At 33.8% G+C, this 20,957-nt stretch overlaps 1 long non-coding RNA gene and 1 other non-coding gene across 2 annotated transcripts in view; both read left to right on the top strand.

Annotated features, from left to right (window-relative positions):
• The window catches only part of LOC123598898, a 387,130-nt gene that overhangs the window by 318,660 nt on the left and 47,513 nt on the right, over positions 1-20,957 (top strand). The gene's annotated exons all lie outside the window — the stretch shown is intronic.
• LOC123600181 lies at positions 17,412-17,517 on the top strand. The gene has a single exon (XR_006713555.1). It is a non-coding gene; the product is annotated as a U6 spliceosomal RNA (small nuclear RNA).

The raw sequence follows: 20,957 nt of genomic DNA, 5'->3' as shown, positions 1-20,957 counted from the left end.
CACTTACTGTACTTAAAATCATTTTAAACATACAAAATTGTAGAAACAGAATAAAGAAATCTATGGATAATTTTAGAAGTTCGGTAGATGTAAATAAAACAGAAGTAGAGACTCTAAAAGAGGTCAGAAGAAAATACCAAAAGTAGATGGAGAGATAAAAAGATAGAAAATGTAGACAATAGGGTGAGAAACTGAGAAGTTAATGATGATTAGACCTAGCATACTTTTTTGTAGTCCACATTTCAAGTGATGGCTGCTGAGAATTTTGAAAACTTAATTTAAAAAACTAATTCATAGATTAAGGGACTATGCAAATCCTAAGCAAGGTCCTGAACAGAAACTCATACTTAAATAATTCATAGGAGAATTGCAGAAAACTAAAGACAAAGAGAACATCTTAAAACCATTCAGAGGGGAAAAAAAGAAAGGAAGAGATTACTTAAGGAGAATAAATAAAAAGGAATTATAGATGACTTTTAAATAGAATTGATGAAAACAAGAATAAACAATTTAGTGTGATGATTTATGTCTACTATAGTAAAGATGAAATAAAGATATTTAAAAAAAAACTTGAGGAAAAAGAGGGAAATAATAACCTGAATATTTGGTTCCCCTTATCAAACAATTCTTTAAAAGTTATAAATAGTATATGTATACATATAATAAATATAAATAGTATTAAAGAAATTACAGAGAGGTGCCTGGGTGGCTCAGTCAGTTAAGTGCCCAACTCTTGATTTCTGCTCAGGTCATGATCTCATTGTTTGTGATTTCGAGCCTCCCATTGGCCTCTGTGCTGACAGTGTGGAGCCTGCTTGGGATTCTCTCTCTCTCCCTCTCTCTCTCTCTGTTCCTCCCTCTCTGCTCCCCCCGCTCCCTGCTCATGCTGTCTGTCTGTCTCTCTCTCTCTCAAAGTAAATAAATAAAAATAAACTTAGAAGAAACTATAGATTGTTTTGAGTCAAGCTTAAGGCTGTACTGGATTTCTATCTTATGTATATGCATTTTATGTAATCCAGTTATGGTCACATAATATATATCAGAGGATGATAGGGAAAAATAATTTAGAGTCAGATATGAGAAAATATGCTATAGAAAAAATATATTTTCTTGTACCCATAACTTACTCCACTCACAAAAAATAACTTGAAATGGAACAAGGACTGAAGTATAAGACCCGAAACCATAAAACTTCTGAAAGAAGGCATAGGGGAAAAATCTCCAACATTGCTCTCAGTGAGGATTTTTAGGATATGACACCAAAGCACAAGTAACAAAAGAAAAAAAAAATCAGTAAGCAGCTATATCAAGTTAAAAAACTTCTGCACAATAGAAGAAACAATCAACAAAATGAAAATCCAACTTAATTGAATGGGAGAAAATATCTGTAAACCATATATTTGATAAGAGATTAATATCCAAAATGTATAAGGAATTTCTAAAACTCAATAGCAAAACAAAACCCCCAAATAATCCAATGAAAAATGAGCAAAAGATCTGAATAGACATTTTTTCAAAAGAGGCCATACACATTCATGTGCATGAATGGTGTTCAACATCACTCTTCTTGAGGAAATGTAAATCAAAACCACAGTGAGATGTCACCTCACACCTGTTAGATGGCTCTTATCATAAAGAATAGAGGGATGCCTGGGTGGCTTAGTAGGTTAAGTGTCTGACTGTTGATTTTGGCTCAGATCTAACAGTTCGTGAGTTTGAGCTCCACATTGGACTCTGCGAGGACAGTGTGGAGCCTGCTTGGGATTCTCTCTTACCTTCTCTCTTTCCCCCTCTCCTGCTCACGTGATCTCTCTCTCTCTCTCAAAATAAATAAACTTAAAAAAAAGAGATAACAATACATGCCCAATGGAATATTATTCAGCCATTAAAAAGAAAACCCTGCCATTTGCAACATCAATGGTCTTTGAGGCAGGAGGCTCTGTGTAATAAACCAGACACAGAAAGACAAACACTGTATGATCTCACTTATATGTGGCATCTAAAAAAGCTAAACTCATGCAGAGTAGGTTGGTAGTTGCTGTAGGGGTAGGGATGAGAGGGAAATGGGGAGTTGTTTGTCAAAGGGTGCAAACTTGTAGTTTTAAGAGGAATAAGTTCTTGGGATCTAATGTATAGCATGATGACTTATAGTTAGCAATACTGTGTTGCATACTTAATGCAAGAAAAGTTGGAAGTTGAGAGTAAATTTTGAATGTTCTCACCGTATCAACAGTAACAAAATGGTAATTGTGTGAGATGAGGAATATGTCAACTAACCATATTGTGGTAACATTTCACAATACATATGGGTCAAATAATAACATTGTATACCTTAAACTTATACAATAATACATGTCAGTTTATATCTCATAAAGTTAGAAAAATAAAATAATCTCCTATATATGTATGTATGTCAGCTGAAATTTGAAAGGTGAGTTAAGTAGATTTCATAAAGTAGAGCTTTAATATTATTATATTAGGTGATGTGATTGATATATTGGGTTCATGAGTCCTGTCCTGGCATATTCTTGTATGATACAAAAAAGGTACACTACATCCACCAACAAAGGTGGGTGGAATAAAATACTGAATGTGGGCCTAGAATGGAAGTCTCAGGCTTTGCAGTGGGAAAGATTTTCATGCTCCTATCTCTGAGCATGAGCTTTTTAGAAGTGCTACCTCTCATTTTAAAATCGTCTACAATAGCATGTAAGCCTATACCCTCTCTAAAACTTTTAATCCATTTATTATCTTTAGAACATTAGAGTATTTGGGGGGGGGAAACTTCCTTTTCACAGATGAGTTAAAGCAATCTGAAAATTATATTAACTGTGTTATAAAGTGTCTTATAATCTTCATGCATATGTCTTAAATTTATAAGTTAATTTATCCACTGGCTGAGGTAAATAATCACAATTAGGTTACATACTTAAACATTGTAAATGCTTGATTAGTATTTAACATTTTTTTTATTTTCAGAATGCTAATGTTATGTTCACCATGGGGAGAAATAGAAAATATTCTAAAGCACATAGAGGTTAATTTAAAAATACCGATTATCCCACCCATCAGAGATAAATTTTGTGTATTTTTTCACTCAGTATACGTGTGAGTGTGTTTATGAAAATGAGATTATACTGCAATGGAGGTAATACTGCATAGGGCTGCCAGTAGGACTAAATGAAAGCATATAGCAGAGTGCCTGGTACAACACAAATACTCAATAACATAGCTAGATAAGGTAGTATTTACAATTTTTAAACCTGCTTTTATCACTAGACTGCACATAATGAACATTTCTTGTGAGTGGATATTCTTTTACAACCTCTGTTTCTTTAAAATTATTGGACTATATTCACTTGTATGTATGAGTCTAATTTTCCCTATTACTGGAAATAAATTATTTCTAATTTTTTTTATTATAATAAACAAGAGTGAAGCAAAACTCTTTGCTGTTTGTTGACCTTTTTAAAACAAACTCTATAGCATTACCTTCTTTTGTTACTTTTTATAACCTGACAGCATGAATCTCTGGTATGTTGTAGTCTACTTTAATTTAAAAATTTGCCTTTTCATAGGGGTGCGTCAGTGACTCAGTCAGTTGAGCATCCAACTCCAGCCCTGGCCATGATCTCATGGTTTGTGGGTTTGAGCCCCGCATCGGACTCTCTGTTGTCAGCGCAGAGCCTGCTTCAGATTCTCTCTCTCTCTGACTCTTCCCTCTCTCAACTCTCTCTGACTCTTGCTCTCTCTCAAAAATAAATAAACATGTATCTATCTATCTATTAAAAAATAAGTAAACAAAATAAAATTTTACCATTTCCCAGTAAAACAAATACCTCACATAAGTTTAATTGTTTATCCTCCTCCCATCCTTTGTGCTATTATAGTCATATATTTTGTATCATTTAAAATATTGCTCTTTTATATGCCAGTTATAAATTTGTTACATCTCAGCTCCAAATCTATCCTGCATTGCCCTGCTTGGTGATAATGGAGCTGGACCTGAAAGGAGAAATGGCTGGCTTTGCAGCAGAGGGACCGAAGGGACACTGCAACAAGGAGCGAGGGAATGGGCTTGTCTTCCAGATTTGACTGTGCTTTTCTTTTTCTTCCTATGGCAGTGCTTCCAGCAGCAAATGGGATAAAGTCCAATGGCTTCAAAATTTCACCAGCGATTAAGCAATTTCCTGCTCACCAATCCCAGCCCACTGCATATGGACCAACTCTGTCCTATGACACCCACTGAACTTTCTCATCTTCCAGTAGGCCACAGTCTTATCTCCTTTAGCGAGGTTTGAATCTCAGCCTGCTGTTGGTGGTGACAAGCAGGGGCAGGGGGTCCTCCAAGTTTATTACTTTCTTGGGTAGCCGTCCTCAGCCATCGAGGTAGAAGATTCTCCCATTGTCTATTCCTGTATTGTTTAAAGTTCTGTTAACTCCTGTTAGTACTTAACCATCTTTTACTAATTAATAATTTTTATGTTAATGTAAAGTATTATATTTGTGTTCAAATTATTGTTTTGTTTACTGACCAGAACCTAATTCATATGGGGATTTAACTAATATTCATTTTTTTCTTTATGTTTTTATTTAAATTCCAGTTAATTAACATAGTGTAATATTAGTTTCTGGTGTAAAATTTAGTGATTCAACACTTCCATACAACACCTGGTGATCATCAGGACAAGTGCCCTCCTTAATCCCCATCACCCATTTAACCCATCCCTCCACCCACCTCCCCTCTGGGAACCATCAGTTTGTTCTCTGTAGCTGAGAGTCTGTTTCTTGGTTTGCTCTCTCTCGCTTTCTCTCTCTCTCTTTACTTCTATGTTTATCATTTCTGATTATTTTATTCTAAGCTGAAGTTTCATTTTCCACCCAGGGCATGCTTCTTCATTGTGATGATATCTGGTTAAGTATTTTGTGGAGTGCAAGTGTAGGGGGACAAAGAGTTTTATTTGTTTTAGTCTGAAAACTTCTCTATTTCACTATCATCTTCAAAGCATATTTCCAGTGGATATAGACTTTCAGATGAATAGCTGTTTCCCCCCCCCCCCCGTTTCAGTACTTTAAATATTTTGATCTATTGTCTTCTAGCTGCCAAAACTGTTTGATATTCAGCTATCAGTGTGTGGCTTCAGTGAATGTAAGATGACCTTTTGAATCTGGCTGCTTGTAGAATTTTTTCTCTGTATGTGAGAACAGTTCTTAGCAACTTGGCTATGAGTAGTTTCTTATATTTATCCTATGGGACTCACTGAAATTTTTGAATTTGTGGGTTGATTTGTTCAATTATTATTTCAGGTTTTTGTTTGTTTGTTTGTTTGTTTTTCTATGCCATTCTCCTCATGTTCGTGGAGTCTAATTAAAGTTTGTCTCATCTTTTAGTTGAGTCCCACCCACTCTTCTCATCTATTCTGACTTTTCTTTTCCATTTATTTTTCTTTCTGTACTTCACTTTGGATATCTTCTATTGACATACTTTTGAATTCACTAATCCTGCTTACTTCTGTGTGTAGTCTATTGTTAAATCCATTACATGAGAGCACCTTCAAACTTGAACGAAGGTTCTTAGTATTTTTTTTATTAAAGAATAATATACAGTGTACAATACAATGACTATTGGCAAATGTATATGCCTTGGTATAAAAACAGATAAGATATAGCTAAGTTTCATCATATCAGAAGTTTCCTTCACATCCACTCTCAGTTTGCAAACCTCCTAAATAAGGATTCTTCTCATTTCTATAATCGTAGATTACTTATCTGTTCTTGAACTTCATATGAATATGGATTCACACAGTATGTACTATTCTATGTCTTCCTGCTTTCATTCAATGCATTTTTGAGATTTACTCATATGATTACAGGTGGTAGCACTTTATGACTTCTCTTCCTCCTCTGGGGTAATATTGCACTGTATGAATATATCAGAATTTGACCATCTGTTATCTTGTAGATGGACATTTGAGTTGTTTCCATTTTATAGATAGTAAGAATAAAACTACTCAGATAATTTTGTACAAGTTTTTTTGCTTGTGCATTTGTGTGTGTGTGTGTGTGTGTGTGTGTGTGTGTGTGTATAGTTTATCTTGGGAAAATAATTAGGGATGGAATAACTGCATCATATAGTAAGTTTATAATTAAATTTATAAGAAAATTCCAATTTTCCAAGTTGGTTGAACCATTTAATACTCCCACAGTAGTTAATGAGAGTTCTAGTGGCTCCACATTTTCACCAACATTTGGTGTTGTCAGTCATATTTTTTTAACCATTCTAGGGAGTATATAATGGTATCACACTGCTATTTTAATTTACATTTCCCTGATGACTAGAATATTGAACACTTACTTTATGCTTATTATTAGCTAATCATTCATCTTCCTTTTAGAAGTTTCTAAAGGATTTTGCCCATTTTTTTTGTTGCTTATCATGAGGAATTGTTTACATAGTCTAAATACAAGGATATATATATATGTGTGTGTGTGTGTGTGTATGTATACATATATACATATATATGTATTACAAATATTTTTTCACAATGTGAGACTTGCCTTTTTATTTTTTTAATGATGTCTATTTATGGGAAGAAGTTTTAATTTTGATGAAGTCTAATTTATCCATACCTTTTTTAAAGGAATCTATATTCCTGTTTTCTCCAAACGCTTTATTGTTTTATTTTTATATTTGTGTTTATGATCTATTTAAAATTAAGATTTTTGGTATGGCATGAGGTATGGGTGAAAGTTTTTGTTTTGTTTGTTTATGTTTTCTGATATATTTATTTAGTTTTTCTGGGGCCATTTTTTAAAATTTATCTATTTCCTTGGTTCTTTGATGAAAATCAGTAGAAATTCTAAACACTGTTCTGATTCATTTAAGAATATCAACATCTTTTTTTATTTCAACATTAAGCGATTGTTTATTTTTCAGGTTTAAAAGGTTTCAAAATACATATGTACAAGCTAAATAAACTACGTTCAGAGAGTCCATGTAGAACAGAATATATAAACACACAAGGTCTGTTTTATAGGATTCAAAAATGATGTCATCAAATACAAAGAAAAACATTCAGGAAAGGTAATCAAATGGACCATCTTAGCAAAAAAATGTATTAACTAAGTAAGACTAGGACAAACCCCTACACATCAGGGAAAAATTTATTTTCCATGCCTCCCAGCTGCCTGGCTTTCCTTTTCTTGTGTTGTGTTGCATACATCTGAGTCATCAGCCTGCTGTTTCTGTTTTGCATGTTCCTCTGTCTACTGCCTGGCAGTTTTGAGGAAGACTGGCTCATTATATTTAAATTTGGAGGATATATCTGCCATGAGTGTGTCATCAGGGTGGGGTTTGGACATGAGCAGTTGAATAGAAGTGAGTCTTCTAACTCATAAATATATATCTACTCTTAAGATTTGGCTGGTGTTGCCTTATCTAGAAAAATTCCCCAGACCCCCATATCTGGTTTCCTGCTGGCTAAAGTGATCTTTATTTGTGCCATCATATATGGAAATCCTGTATTTATTCAACTTACTGATTTATGAAAGTTATAATTAATCATGGACCATATATTATTTATTTCTCTATCTTTTGTTCCTGGCTAAAAGAAGCTGGTCCATAGAAGGCATTATTTATGTAATTATTGGATTTAAATTGTTTTGCTAGGTGATATTTGTAAAATATGCAACTAGGCAACCTTAGTTTTTATAAACTTAGCATAAACAAAAATAGAACTTATTCTTTAATAATGATAGCTTATAATGCTGGTTTAGGAGAAAGTTTAGATAATTACACATCTATTTTAAGTACTAAGAGCTGGGCAATACTCTTTGGGCTGAAAATATAAAGATAAGTGCAAGATAATCCATAATCTTACAAACATGTTTTTAATATGGTTACTAATTGTGTTAAAGCAACATTCTTTCACATCTCTAAACACACTGAAATGCAAGAGTAGTACTCTATGTATTTGCTTCCAGTTTCATTGGTTTCCTTGAACCTTATAAATCAGTTTTAACTATTTTTATGATGCCATATATATATATGTATGTGTATACATATATATATATGTGAATATATAGCATTAATCCATTAAAGGCTTCCTATGATCTCTGTTGTTTTTTTTTTTTTTCTCTTTTTCTATTTTTAGGATATCAACTTGACCCTTTCACTTCTATCCCCATTCTTGTGGTAACATTCTCCCTTTTTAATTCTTCTGAATGAACTTCATCTTAATTTCCCTTTCATTGACTAGTTCTTCAGTTGTATCTACATGAGCTATATATCGAGTTTTCTATTTTTGTGATATTTTCAAACTCAGAATCCCTAGTTGTTATATCGTACTATTTTGTTCCCTTTTCAGGTTTATAATCTGCTTCTACTCCAGGTTTTTCTACCTTTTATTCCCTACATCTCCACTTTTCTACCCTCCCCCACCCATATACAGCCCTAACCTTCATCCTTTGCCCCTACAGATCCACCAGCCCCTCTATGACTTTTATTGGGTGACAGATCTATTAATCTCTGTTTCTGGTACATCTTTATCTAAAAGGAGCCAGAGGACCATACTCTTTCACCATCTTCTCAGAAACTACAACTTGGACTATTCCAGTCCCTCACAGGATAAATGATGGAGGCATAGAAATTAACACTTTAAATTATTCCCACCACCGTTGCATCTCAGAAGTTAAGTAGTGTGCCAAAATTAAATGAGCAACTTTTTTTTTTCCCTAGAGCTCTTCGAACACAGATAATGGAATATATATATTTTCCTTGTATTTCCCTGTATCAGGATTTTGCTCAGAGTAGAGGATCCATAACTGTTGTTAAGTCATCTGTGAGTAAATTTCCATATAATAATGTTACTAAATTTGAAATACCTATGATCAAATGGATTTGAGTAGGTAGGACACCAAAACAAAATACAGTACACTTTTTTGAGCATTAATTCCAGAATAACTGAAGTAATTGAAAATGGGTTAATAAACCATCACCCTGTGACTATCTGCACTGTGCATCCTTTATTCTCAACTACAGTGCACAGCCAAGAATTCAATATGTACACCACACTACAAAAACTGATGTTTTGATGGTTCCTTAAATATTGTTTTTGTACTTATTAATCTGACATGATTCTGCAAATCTTTGTAAGTTAATATCAAAGAAGGAAGAAGTACAAGATGTGAGGATTTCTATAAATTTGGTCAACCCTTTTAAAAAGAAACACAATATGATAGTGATTTTATTTGATTTTCTCCAATTCTATATGGTTAAAAAAGGAGGGGGGGGATTCAATGAGAAGAGATCGCATTCACCCATCCATTTAAAATCAGTGCTTTATTTCCACGGGCTAAAAGAGTTACAGTTGCACTGTTCATTACTTTGGAAGTGTCACATGTCCGAGTATGACAAGATATATTATGGATGGGGGGTTTTACAGATGTGGAGAAATCACTTTCCAAGTTTTTTATTTGACTTTCTCCCCTTATGCTTCTTTGTACTTTAGCGGCCAACCTTGGGATAATGGGATTACTTTATGCCTTCCACATCAGGCTCTGGATGAGTGCACAGAGGCCAGTGGCAAGAGAAATAAGATGGCTGTAAAAATGCAAACACTGGAAGTTAAAAAAGGTGCACCCAATAACTTGCCCTTAAATTTAAAGGGAACTAAATGAGGAACTTCTGGACAATTTATCTTGCTGTTTACTGATAACAAGTCACTTTGTTTTTATGTGCTCAGTCTAGTATTCCATAATTTATTTGAAAGAAGATGAGAAATAATGTAGATAAATGATGAAGTGTCAGGGTCTGACGCTCTTAAATGAAGCTATTATGGTCAAAGAGAAAACGTAAAACCTGCGGCTCATTATGAGAGTGTTCTACTTGTCAGTTAAGTGAAAAGGCCTGGAATGATTTCCAGTTTATTTGTCATTGCAGTTATTAAAGCTGTCTTTTTGGTGCCATGAAAATGAATTGAAGACTTTATTCGAAGTAAATTTGTACTAAAGCTTTCAGATGTATCTTATGTGAGCTCAGTGAGGCAGGGAAGCAGCTTAAAAGCTGAAATATTACAAGGAGACAACTACCAAAGTCTTTGAAACATACCAGGATATATAAATGGCAATAAATAAAGTGTTTTCTTGACTAAGGAACAAACTTTTTGATTGATACAATAGAATAAGGTTGGTAATGGGATATAGTACTTGCTAATTGTTGGGATATATTTTATTCCAATGAGGAACAAATTGCCTACATTTTTGTGTAACATTTCTATCAGAGTATCTTTCCTATGAGTGATTTCCAAGAAGAGTAAAAGAATGTATCATTTTAAATATTACCTACTTATAAAAATGTAATGAGAATTAATAGAGCAGATCTATCAAAGAAACAGAAAGGTTTAGTTCTTGAATAACAGTAACTGCTTGGCTATAACAACAACCTCTTATAAAGCTTACAAGGTAAGAAGTTCAGAAAACCTGAGTTGCATAATCTCTTTTCCTAATTGAATTATTGGACTGCAAAAAGCTGCATCTTAGTAGAAGGAATGAATATATTAGTGACATTTTTATCTCACATGGTTGTTCTTAAAATACTTTACATCCTTGCTGATGTGTGAGAATAACTTACATTTTATCTCATGTTAGAAGGTCAAAGCAGATGGACTATTGATATGGATGAGGTAGAATTTTTTTTTTCTTAAGCACTGAAAAAAAATAACCTTTTTTGTTTTTGATCAAGAAGGAGGCTTTTGGTGTTTCCTTGTACTAGTTTGGCAGTTAAAAATACTTTTTGCATAGTTTAGCTGTGCCACTTTGATGAGTGGCAATTAATAGATACAGATAAAGGACAATTGAAAGACTTTCTCTACATCAGTTTCCACCCCATTGCATGAAATAAGTAGACTCACTAAACTGAATGTTTTATTCCAAGCCTAAGAAATCTCCCAGTCATGTCTTTGAACTCTTTATTGTGGACATTACAAATGTTTGACACATCTTCAGGGTCAGTTTAAAAACAAAATGGATTCTACATCCCCCTCAGAGGTAATCCCTCGCAGAGGTAATCTTTCAGTGTTTCCGTCAGATTTTATAGCCATTTTCAGTGATATTGTCAAAGTAAAAGATCTAGCAGTCTCTCTATTATATGCCTTATTTTCAGGCACTTAAATGTGCAACAAAACCTTCCTTTGAAATAGAATTCAGTTTTATATTTGGGACATTTCAAATATTTCTGTAACTTTTATATGCTAATAACTACAAGTCCCAATGATTTAAAAATAAATGCTTCATAAACTCATAGTTGTGATGTGACAGTGGAAAAAGCTACATCATAGTAATTGCCAGTTAAAGGTGTAGAGTTTTGATTAGATTCAGACTGATTCAGATTCAGACTGTGTTTAAATGCCCAGTAAGACTTGTAAACAAACAAAATTGGTGAATTCTTTGGATAAGCTATTATTTGGGGGGATTTTTTAAAATGAAATTTATTGTCAAATTGGTTTCCATACAACACCCAGTGCTCATCCCAAAAGATGCCCTCTTCAATGCCCATCACCTCCTCTCCCCTCCCTCCCACACCTCATCAACCCTCAGTTTAGTGGGGAATTTTTTTTATAATTAACGTATTAATGTTTGTGCGTATAGAGCCACCTTTTGTGTGTAGGTACACTCTTATGTAGGTATAGAAGGTCCCTATGTTTTTGAAGATACTCAAGTTTTTATTTCGGGTTGCTTAATTTACTTTGGCTGGTCAATCAAATATATTTTACCCCCATTTTACTTATTCAAGAAACAGATATCAAACACTAAATTAGTTGAATTATAAAGTTAACAGTTTCTCTTTTTCTTGAGATCATGGAATATAGGAGGTAGAATCATATAATAAGATATATAATTTATATATTTATATATAATTTATATAAGTTATAGACTATATAATTTGAAATGGATTCAGAGATATCTAATTCAGCCTAGCTTCATAGGTAAGCAAAGCTTCAGGGGACGATTCCTGACTTTGAATATTGAAGAGACAGAAAAGTTGACTCACTAGGACTAGGCAAAAAGTATCTTATGTTCATGGTTATATGACCAACAGTCCAGCTAGCTGATTTCTTACCTGCCATGATACTAGGATAGATTTCTTTGGTTAAAAAACCACTGGGATTTTCCTTCTTTGAAAAATACCTAGAGTCAATGTGACGGACACTGTGTCCCTTTTAACCATAGGGAGTTCAAGATCTATTAGGTTAGCTACTGGGGACTAGATACAATTGACTTTACTATAAATTTTTATAGATTAAAATCATATTCTCCCATTTTATTTTTATAAATATGTACTCATAGTGTCTGCATAGAGGTTTAATCAACATGTGTTTATTAAATATTAACATTGGAAAACAATAAGAAATTTGGGAATATACATAATCTTTTCCTACATAAATTTATAATCAACAAACTTCTAAATGAAAGAATATCATTTTTTAAATGTTTCAGTTGTTTGTCTTAAATTTCCAATTTTCCACTTTTCTCTAAAAGCATGGGAAGTAATTTTTAAATTAAAATACTGTAATCTTTTGGTATTGTAGTTCTTATTAAGGATTCAGATTTTCAGATTAGATTCTGTATTCTAATATACTGATAAAAGATATTAATTAATAAATGTTTATTGATTGTATTTAATTATCATTTCAAGAAGGTAAATTTATGCCTCTGAGACAAATATTACATGAACAATTTTTCAAAGATTCTATTTAACCCATTATAATGACTGAGCCAGCAAGTTTAAATCAGTTCAAAGGTCATTTGATGACATAGTATAGAGGCAATTTTAAAGAGAAATATTAGGATAAGATTCTTGGGTTAGGTATAAAGCTGTTTTTTTTTTCAAGGCAATAAATTATAACTTTTGGGGTTATCTCTTCCATTGAACAAAAATTATTTGTGTCCCTTCCTGACAAAAATGTATAAATTAACTTCTATTCCTACAAATGGATAAGCAAATACAAAGTCAAGCAACAAAAGAATACTCAGTTATCTATCAGTTGTTTCCAACTTCATGTCATTTTTCTGGTAGTTATATGTAATCATTGTGATCTTTTTTTCTTCAAAACTATTACCCTAAAATAAAGTTACGACAATAACATGCCACTGTGGCTTGATTAGACTGTGTAGCATTTCCATAGTGTCCCAAAGTAGATAGTGTTGCTGGCCTTCATATTAGAACAGCTACTTAAAAATATTGGTCTGATCAGCATCTTTTTTTTTTTTTTAACGTGTATTCATTTTTTTGAGAGGCAGAGAGAGACAGAGCCTGAGTGGGGGAGGAACAGAAACAGAGGGAGACACAGAATCTGAAGCAGGCTCCAGGCTCTGAGCCGAGAGCACAGACCCCGACGCGGGGCTCGAACTCACAAACCACGAGACCATGATCTGAGCTGAAGTCGGATGCTCAACTGACTGAGCCACCCAGGTGCCCTGGCTTGATCAGCATCTTATTTGACATTTGAATATTTTTCTAATACATTTTCTGAAAATGGCCTGATAAATCTAGTTACATTAATCCCATTAAAGGGGAAGTTAAAACTTAAATCTTAGTGATGCTTATCTTAAAGAGATGTATGAATAAAGGATCAAGTAATTCCTTCATAATAAGTGAATAACCACATGCTTGTTGCATATTGAATTCTGTACCCACAAAATTCATATGTCAAAGCCTTAACCCCTAATATGACTATATTTTGAGATAAAGAGTTTAAATATATCATTAAAGCAAATTAAGTCATATGTATGGAGCCCTAATCTGAAAGGACCAGTGTCCTTTTAAGACAAAGAGACATCAGATATGTGTGTGTACAGAAGAATGATCATGTGTGGACACAGTGAGAAGGCAGCCAGCTATAAGCCAAGGGGAGAGGCTTCAGAAAACCAACTCTGCCTGCATCTTGATTTTGAAATTCCAGCCTCCAGAATTGTGAGAAAATACATTTTTCATCCATCCAGTCTGTAGTATTTTGTTATGGCATCCCCAGCCGACTGATATGCTTTTATTCACTAGAATGTCTATGCAGTATTAAATATAACCTATGCAGTAAAAATATAAATGTTCTATGGGTACTAAAGGTAGCATTTTATAAACTTACATAAATTCAAATCCAGTTGGTCATAATCACTTCAATGTGCAGTTAGGTTAGAAAAAACTGGAAAAAATAACCAAAGAAAACTATGTATAAAATAGCACCAAAATATTTACTGTAAACTGCCTTAAACTCTTATTCATTTGCCCTTACCAGAATGTCTCTTCTATTTTTTTTAAGTCAATTCATCCTCCTTTCTCACTTCTTAATATGCATTTTCTCCATTCCCTAAACTGAAGCAAGAATAAATTTCTTGTTCATTTCAATTACTTCTCAGAGAAAATACCACTAGTTTTGAAGAGCCTGACTCCATTGGACAGCTGGTCCTGTTTCTTAATCCCAGTTTGCATTGCTTCTGGCTAGATCTACTCACCAGAAGGTGTTGAATCAAAAGGACAACTTGAGTCACAGTTGTGTCTTACTAAGGCTTTGTTCAGCGATATCTGTTTGTATTTCTACATCAAGCTTAGAAATAGACTAAAGATGACAAGCATGCAACAACCACTCTCTAGTCTTCAATACTGTTGAGCAATCCAGATCCTGGCTTTTGGTCAGTGATATATTATTTTTTATTTATGGATGGTAGACTAATGTTGAGGAAAAGAACATAAGGAAATATGACAAAAAAAGGTATGCATTTTATCCTATTAATACTTCCAGAAAAAATATTTTAAAATTCTGATTGAATTCCTAATATTTCTGACATGCTACCTGATAACTGGAGACCCTGGTATTTCCCCTTGTCTTTACTTTCCTTCTCTGTATTCTTTCTTACTTCCCTTTCTAATTTCCCATATGCCACTTCCTTTAAAAAAAAAAAAAAAAGACCATTTAGGTTCCTCCCACTCATTGGCAGTTTATGATATCAAAGCTCTTCTGGCAGCTTTTCCGTATGATAAAAACATAAAACCTGGTTGTGAAAATCTTGTATAGAAGCAGTGTAAACTGTTTTTTTCGGGCCCCAAAAAGGAGAGTCAGCCACCACAATAGCTAACGTTTGTTATGTGAAAGAAAACATGGGCAATATGTTTGTTCACTTAGCCTGTTTCTTGGAGCCTCACCTCTACTTCTAAATCATCCAGAGTAAGCCGCATGCAAATTCAATTATCTATTCCAATAGATGGGAATAGCAATATTTGGGGGTATGTTTATCTTTTCTTTGAATAGATAAAATCAACTTTCAATCTTAATTATACTGATCTTATTGAGGTGGTGAGAATATCGTTTTCATGGCCCCATATGTTGAATTCATATAGTGAGCCAAGGGGAATTCAAATGACTTCTTCAAGATCACCCAAGAGCCTTTGGAGGAGTCTTACTCCCAGAACAATGATTTTTCCATTTTGCCACATGGCTGTAGAAAACCCATACCTGATCTCAAGTACATTTTTCTAAATAAAGGGTAATCAACAGTCAGACACGTGGTAAACATATTAGGCTGCTGCTGTTACTCTGGTGTGCTATTATTTGGGGCCTATGAATAGGAAATGTAAAGTAATCTCACAAGGAATTTTATTCTAATGTTTTTTCAAAGAATAAAAGCTTTTCTTTGAAAGGAGTTAGGATGACAAAAACCTAAGATTATTAGAAACCTGGTAGTAGATCTTTCCTTGGCAAGATTAGGGTGAGTTATTACTAGTAAGTCGTAAGCAGGGTTCATTCATTTTCCTTTTGTAAGATGAACTTCAAAGGAACAGTTGCCAAAGGCTTTGTGGCAGATCATTCAGTCACAATGCATTGGATTAAAGAAATACAGTACCTTTCTAGCCTTTCCATCTAGTATCCTACAACTAGTCTCTCTACCTGGACTAAACCTCAGATGTTTTGATTGTTAAAATTCTAATGTAGCCACATGTTGGTGGAGAAATTTAAAGCTTCTTATTTTTCATCACTGTGCTATGCTGCTTTCCAAGAAACTACTAGGCATTAAAATGTCACTTCTATTCATAATATCAAAATTCTTAATATATTATTCAATTTATACATAGCCATGTAGAATATTTTCTTCCCTGGAGTGATCACCTTATTCACTGTGTGTGAAACCTGTCTTTTTATTTCTAAATACCAATTTTAGTAACATTATTTAAGAAACCAGAATAATAAAGGTTCAAGAAATAGACTCACAGATAAATGGTTTCTACTCTTTCTGGCTTCCTTATGAATAAAGTATTTTTCTACTGTATAGAGTCTATGTGCTTCTTACAAAAAGAAATTGTCTCTCTCATGACAGATGTTCTCCCTTAAAGTACTTTTGTTAACCAAATCCCAAAGGTATCATTTGACCTCCTTGAGATTGTACTATTTTTTCCCATTTGCTAATGGGATAGTGTAGTCTTAATTTTCTAAGATAGGGGACATTGACTTTTCATAAACAAAATATGTTTCATTATCTATCATTGAAAATGAAATGAATTTAGGGATGATAAAATCACTTCCTAAAGACAGCTTTATTTTGATGTGGGTGTGAGAAGTCTAGCAGGGAAAAGAAAACTTGCATACCTACTGGAAACTTAAGATGGGCAGAAGAATGAAGCAAACATATATGGGATTCTTCAAATATATTTTAATAGACTGATTATTTTTATTAAATTATTGTAGTAAAACTTGATGCACCTCGTACTCAAAGATGTTTTCCATATTTTATTCACATGATTTTGGTCCTAGTTTGTTTATAGATAGCAAAATGGGTATGTTTGTTCATTTATAGAAAGGAATTTGATAAATTATTATTATTTTTCTCTTAAAATTTCTTGTAAAGGCCATATATATTCCTTATTTTGGAGCCAAGATTCTAACTTCAGGGTTTTTTTTTTATGCTGATTCCAGTGAATGTACTGCTATATGTATTTGTTAAGTTTGTTAGAATACTAAGTAACTGGATACACAACTAGAAACCACAAAAAACCCCAACTGTAGCCAACTTGTAAAATCAAGAAGAAGGTGAAAAACCAAGAATCCAGATCAGGGAACCTCAGCTAGAAACTTCCACAGATATTCTGTTTAAAATTTTGTAGTAAAATTGACACAGTTTTAAAGAATTTTAGAAGGGTGCCTGGGTGGCTCGGTTAAGTGAATGACTTCTGCTCAGGTCATGATCTCACAGTTTGTGGGTTCGAGGCCATGTCAGGCTCTGTGCTGACAGCTCAGAGCCTGGAGCCTGCTTCAGATTCTGTGTCTCCCTTTCTCTCTCTGACCCTCCCTTGCTCACACTCTGTCTCTCTCTCACTCTCTCTCTCAAAAAAAAATAAACATTAAAAAAAAGTTTAAATATTTTTAGAAACTTGGCCCCTTAGTTACAAATGTCCAATTTCTAATGACACAGAGATTAGCATGGCCCCTGCACAAAGATGACCTACCAATTCACGGAATGTTCCATATTTTTCTGAGGTGACAGGCTTTCTACTGTCACCTGTAAGCAGAGGGACTCTGAGATCGTGAGAAGAAGCAGAAAAATACAAATGAGAAGGAGGAGCCCAGGTACCTTTGTGGCTTCATGTCCAACCCTCTTGTCCTTACTTAGCCTGTGTCACACCATGCTAGCATGTCCTCCTGTAGTGCCCACATGTGCCACCACTGTGACATCCCCTTTCCCTGAATTTCAGTGCTTACTTCTCAGCCTCTCTCCTTCTGAGTCACTCCTGGGAGTGAGGGGGTTCTTCCCAGTGTTTTGTAATACTGTGAGTCTCACCCCCAAAGTATTAAAAGTAGCTTTGTAATAAACACACAAAACATACGAATTTCCAATTTCTGAGGGGAAAAATCTGATTTTTTTTGCGTGACTATGGTGCCTACCTAAGCATGAGAGACAAGTTTCTGCCTTACAGTTACATTTATGTGCCAGTGAGGATAGGACAGCTTTTAATAACAGAAATTTCCAGAGAAGGGAGTTGATCAGTATAAGCTTAGAAGCCCTTCCAAATGCTGGATAAATCAAATCCAAACAAGCACATTAAGGATTATGGTAGATATTAAGAAGTATGAGATCATATGAGTATGAGACCCTGTCTTTGAAGATATTATAATCTAATTTATTATGGCAGCATAATAATAAGACTGATGGAAAATAAGAACAAATTATTTCAATAATCATTTAATAAAATAATAAATACCCCAAAGTAGAGCATACTTTATTGCTCTATAAATTGTGCAGAGAGCAAGAGGGAACAGGTCAGAAAGATTACTTGAAAGTACAGTGGCTAATGGAAGTTGTGTAATTGTCAAAGGATGTACATTGTTCCTTTAAAGCTGAGGCCTCAAAAAGGAAGAAATTTGTTCAGAAAGCATTTTATTTATTGATTTGCTTCATTATGTTTTTAACTGAAGTACAGTTGACAACATGTGTCAGGTGTACAACATAGTGATTCTACAATTATATACATTGCTAAATGCTCACCGTAGTAAGTGTAGTTACCATCTGTCACCATATAAAGTTGTTATGGTATTATTGACTGTATCCCCTATGCTGTTCTTTTTATCCCTGTGACTTATTTATTTTATAATGGGAATTTTGTCCCTCTTAATCTTCTTCACCTATTTCACCAATCTCACCACCTCCCTCCTCTCTGTCAATCTCTACTTTGTTCTCTATATTTATGAGTCTGTTTTTCTTTTCTGTTGCTGTTTATTTTGTTTGATACCACATATAAGTGAAGTCATATGGTATTTGTCTTTCTCTGTCTGACTTATTTCACTTATCACAATACCCTCTATATTGCAAAATGGCAAGATTTCATTCTTTTTTATGGCTGAATAATAGTCCATGGTGTATATATACTATGTTTTGTTTATTCTTCTATCAATGGTTACTTCTACATCATGGCTATTGTAAATATCACTGTGATATGTATACAGATGCATATATCTTTTCAAATTAGTATTTTTTTTTCTTTAGGTAAATACCCAGAAATGGAATTACTGGAACTGACAGTAATTCTATTTTTAGTTTTTTGAGGAAACTCCCTAGTATTTTCCAATTTATATTTCCACCTGCAGTGCACTAAAGGTTCTCTTTTCTCTACATCCTTGGTAATACTTGCTATTGTCTTTTTGATACTAGTCATTCTGACTTGTGTGAGGTAGTATTTCATTGTGGTTTTGATTTGCATTTTAGGTGGAAGACATGCACTGGTGGAATATGTACTATTCCTTTTCTTTCATAAAAACAATAAAAATTTGTGTGGAAGTTACCAGGCAGGGAGACTTTATATGATACCCATTTATGAATAGCTTCTTTTGGGGGGGAATATTTTTTCCTCTACCTCTCTTGGTTCTTTGGCTAATCTAATAATCACATTAACATAGGACAGACTAATAGGATAAAAACAAATTTAATTACATTCTTTTGGGGCCCCACAAAGACAATGAGACCCAAAGGCATGTTGGGCATTTGAGGTTTATATGCCATTCTGAGCTAAAATATGGGATAGAGGCCTGGGGCTTCAAAGAGGAGGAAGGTAATTCAAAGGATGATAGAAGGAACAGATATTTGGTAAGTAGATGTTTGCCATACAGTAAAAATAGGTCCTTCAGAGCTGTCTCTCTGAGCAAGGCTTCCTGTCTAAATTCCTTTAAATACTCAAGAGAAGGGTAAAAGTTTTTCTTGCATCAACTGGGTCTTGATTGCCTTCAACTCAAATAATTCCCAAGCCAGAGTGGCATATTTTGGGGTCATATAGTTTTGCTGCTCTTCACCTTACTGATTTTATTGTAGATGATCTTCCAGGTTGGGTAAAGCTGCATCTGTGTGTTTGATTTATAAAACTATGATATTAAAAAAATAGGTGCAGGAAAATTGCCTTACTGCGTTAGATTTTTGTAATAAAAGTCTCCTTAGTTTTATTTATAAACTATTTCTTCATTGGACATTAAAAATAAAATGGAAATTGGATACTGATGATAGGAATTTGATCATTTAGAAAAACACTGGCTTTGTTTTTGTAATTATGTTTATTTTGTTATAGAGGTATTTTCTCTCAACTTTTGTCACTTTGCCATGTAGGTATTATATACATAGATACTTTATTTCAAGTAAATAAAGACCTCTATTTATTTGAAATAAAGTACCTACTTGATTTCTTTGTGTATTTGTGTGTATTTTTCTGTGTAATAAGGGTTTCTTCATATTGGGTTGATGTTACCTCATATATGCTTTTCCCCTGTAATATTTACTTACAAATAAAGTGATGATAGAGATAGGTAACATTTTTTCAGGCAATGCACTCATGTTTACACAAGGACCAAAAATTCTGTACTGATAAAACAACTTTGTATTTGCATTGTGCTGAGCTGGCACCCAAAAATAATAGAGCCTCCATAGTTACAGAATTACATATATGTGTAGAAACTTATTACCAATTGAAAAAAAAATATCATGTGCCCTCTGACAAAAAGTTTTAACAACTACTCTGAAAAGTACCTTAATTGGCTCAGATCAACTATGAATGTTAAAAATATTGATACATCTTAACATCAAACAAAAAGATAACACGTTAGTAAAATATTTTAAAAACATGCATTTGATTCTAAAAGAAAACAGCACGTTTTAAGATTTTAAGAAGTATACTACTAAAAGGCTTATAAAAACTACTTTTTTAAAAATAAGGCAAAGCCTATTGACTTTCCAAAGAAGTATTTTATAACATGTTTACATTTTTTTTGGGAATTTTGGTATGAGACAGGAATCCTGATGGGCAACAAATGTTGTGGAGTGGGCATATTTCTAAGTCTAATGTAGTATACTTAGGAAATAGTCAAGACAACCCATGGTGGTCAGCATCCTATGGTAGCAGTCTAGAGGTGTCGCACAGATTTTTCAGTTGGGTA

The sequence above is a fragment of the Leopardus geoffroyi genome, chromosome C1, assembly GCF_018350155.1.
Source record: "Leopardus geoffroyi isolate Oge1 chromosome C1, O.geoffroyi_Oge1_pat1.0, whole genome shotgun sequence".
Lineage (NCBI taxonomy): Eukaryota > Metazoa > Chordata > Mammalia > Carnivora > Felidae > Leopardus > Leopardus geoffroyi.
Note: the sequence above shows the minus strand (reverse complement) of the source record. Positions and strands in the feature narration are given on the sequence as shown.